Genomic DNA, 3,324 nt, shown 5'->3' on the forward strand with positions numbered 1-3,324 from the left:
GTGTGTGTGTGTGTGTGTGTGTGTGTGTCAGTCACTGCAAGAGGGATAATTTAGTGTGTTAAATGTGTTCATTTTTCAACCAGGTTTGGTGTAGGCAGACACTCACTAGGCTTTACTACTCAGTAGTGGAAGTGTGTGTGTTCAGGCACTCTAAAGCTTTGTAGGAACACACAGAAGAACAGAAAGTGGTTCTTATGAGTATGAGTTTTGAGTTTGCACTTTGAGCAAAGGTTGATATTTTTTTTGTGAATCTTACGAACCTGAAAGCAAAAATAATCTGACGTTTGCAGTTGCAGAGCACTGGATATACAGTGTAGTACAAAGTAAGGAAACAAAACATCTGAACAGAACATACAGCCATTAAATATCTGCAATACTTTTTTTTTTTACTATTGAAACAAAGTTTAAATGAACTTTCTTGATCTGAATTTTACAGTCTACTTATTAGCTTTGTGTTGAACTCTCAGCCGCATCCCACCATCTTCATCAGAGGATGGATTTGGCTCAGACGTCAGTGTCTGTTTTCTTTCTTTAAAGTAGGGCTGGCTACCAAATCCAATACTTTTTTGTGGCATCAACCAAATTGCAACTAAAGTGTATTAAGGAACAGCTTAGTAATGAAATAGCTAAAACATAATTTAGTTGCTTTTTCTAAATATAGGTCGTGTAACTGATTGTGGGGCGTTATTGTGTGTCTGTAAATTAGAGTGTGGTCTAGACCTACTCTATCTGGAAAGTGTCCTGAGATAACTGCTGTTAGAATTTGACACTCAGGGTTGTTGGAGGGGGGGGTACAGGGGACTGAGTACTGGTCATGTGAGGAGGGCCCAAAAAGATGCTGGACTGGATAGCTGTGGACGCGGGGAGGGGCCCACAGACGATGCCTTTCTACCGTGTTGACACTGTTAATAAAATTGAATTGAAATTGAATTGTAGCTACACTGGAAGTCTATAAAACCTGGGATGAGTAAATGTTTAATTAGGACTTCATGAGTCGTATATGCTGTTTGAGAAGCGTTTCCACGCCGGCCAAAACCCCCAAAACACAAAGTGTGCGGTGCAATCCCAGCGAGTTGACTGTCTGCTGAGGAAGCTGACAGGCCAGGCGTGGTAAACAGCGGTGCGGAGCGAACATGTTGTCGCCCGTGTTGAACATCTGACCTGGCTGGAACCTGCGGCGAGCGGCACAGCTGAACAGGAGGTCGTCTGGATGGGAGAGGAAGGGGGGAGGGGGGAGGGAGGGAGGCTTGGCTGTACATGCTTGGCTACTTGCCCCGGTCTCATTGACCAGACAGCTGAACTAGCGAGGGAGGGAGGGAGGGAGGGAGGGAGGGAGGGAGGAATCGGATGAAGCCTCTGTTTGTTTTTTAATATACATTACTAAATAAGAATCTGCACTGTTATCCATCATTTAGCCTCCATCTCTGGTTCTACTTTTCCCACACAGCTCTTGATATAATACAATATAATACAATAATGATAAACTACAATTAAATGTCCAAAGTAGCAGCTGCAGAAGTCCAACGAGTGGCAAAAGAATGTATTTAGAATAGAATATCTTTGTCATTGTAACAGATACGCCACCTAAATACATAAATAAAAAATGCTACTACTGCATACATATTAATGCTAAAGACACATGGGAGACACATACTTACAGGCACCCACATTTAAAAATTGCACATATCCCTAATATCCCCATATCCCCTGATTTCATGGACCTGTACCTCGTGCCCGACGGCAGTAGTTCGGGCGGTGTGTGACGAGGGTGTGATGAGCCCTCTAGGATGGTTTTGGCCTTTTTGAGGCTGTGAAGTTCTCCCAGGTTTAAATAAGTAACACACTGTAATACATCGTCAGAAATGTGCAAAGCTTTGTTTTTACTTCATGGTTTCTCTGCTTTCTACATGCAACGTTTGAGAGAAAATGTAATTTTCATTCTCGTGTGTGTGTGTGTGTGTGTATATGTGTGTGAGTGTGTGTGTGTGTGTGTGTGTGTGTGTGTGTGTGTGTGTGTGTGTGTGTGTGTGTACAGTACCCCCATACACTTGTATTCGTTGCACAGTGTGAGCACGTCTGCATGTTACCCCTCTGCGACTGTTAGTGGTTCCGCATGTGACTGCCTCCGCTGGGTGCCAGCGGGGGGGCTGCGGGTGGCCCCGCCTACCCCAAGCCGGGTCCAGCCAATCAGGCGCTAATGTGCAGGAACAGGAGAGGCCTGCGCTGACAGATGGCCGGCTGACCTGGAAAACCTGCCCCCCTTTTCAGGGTTCAGCAGTCAGCAGATGACAGGTATTATTTCATAACCCAAAGACTGAAGACACACACACCCACACACACACATATACCCTTTCTGTCGGTATAATTCATTAACTAGTTGCTAAGTGATTTCCTTTTGAGTTCACTTTTAGGAGTTAATCTAGCAGTTTTCAACAATGAGAAATTGTATTTTAATCCTTCCTTAATGGAAATATATATTCTTAGCAACATTTTTTTGGAGTCAAGTGTGAAAACATAATTTTCTTGTTTTGTCACCTAGAATGATGTCAATTTAAGACCTTGGTAAATACAGATATTAGAGGTATTATGTTTTTGTAGCACAGTCTCATCTAACCTGCCTCAACATTTGTTAATTATTACAACACAACTTTGTCAGTTACACTGAAATTTCAATTTGCGTTCCCGAGCAGCTCAAAGCACAGCAAACACACACACACACACACACACAAGTTACACACTGGTGTAGCAGCTCACACACATAATTTCACACTTAACCATTGACACACACACACACACATTTATCTGAGGCTCCAACCAGCCATGTAACTCTGATGTCAGGGCAAATCAGTCTGGCAGAAAGTGCTTTTTGATGAAGTCGTTCATAAATTTTAATACAACATGTCAGCTAACATGATGTATAGACTGGCTGCTCATTCATATTTCAAACAGTCTGCCGTTGAGCAAACAGCAGGGGTGTACCTAGCTCTACCTTTAGAGTGCTGCTGGTCACGGCTGTCAGAGGAGAGCAGTGAAACGCTGCCAGCATTTGATTCTTAGGTGCAGGGATTTTACATTACCAACCAACGGTGTCCGGCTGCATCAAGTATAATTTCAAAAAAATCCAATACATTTAAATAGAAAAAGGATGCAAATTGACATGCAATATCTTTTAAGGTACACATCTTTTATTCGTACTTAATGATGTAATACTTCTAATAGCTAGCAAGTCATTTACATTGTACACAATGCTAGCTTCTACATGTGAGCTAGTGGATCTGTGTTATTAACAACCGGGCACTGTCATGTGTAGTAAATGTTACTTGG

At 42.6% G+C, this 3,324-nt stretch overlaps 1 long non-coding RNA gene across 1 annotated transcript in view; it reads left to right on the forward strand.

Annotated features, from left to right (window-relative positions):
* Positions 1-3,324, forward strand: part of LOC116674087 (uncharacterized) — a 21,910-nt gene that overhangs the window by 6,516 nt on the left and 12,070 nt on the right. The gene's annotated exons all lie outside the window — the stretch shown is intronic.

This window comes from Etheostoma spectabile, chromosome 24 (assembly GCF_008692095.1).
Source record: "Etheostoma spectabile isolate EspeVRDwgs_2016 chromosome 24, UIUC_Espe_1.0, whole genome shotgun sequence".
NCBI classification, from domain to species: Eukaryota; Metazoa; Chordata; class Actinopteri; order Perciformes; family Percidae; genus Etheostoma; species Etheostoma spectabile.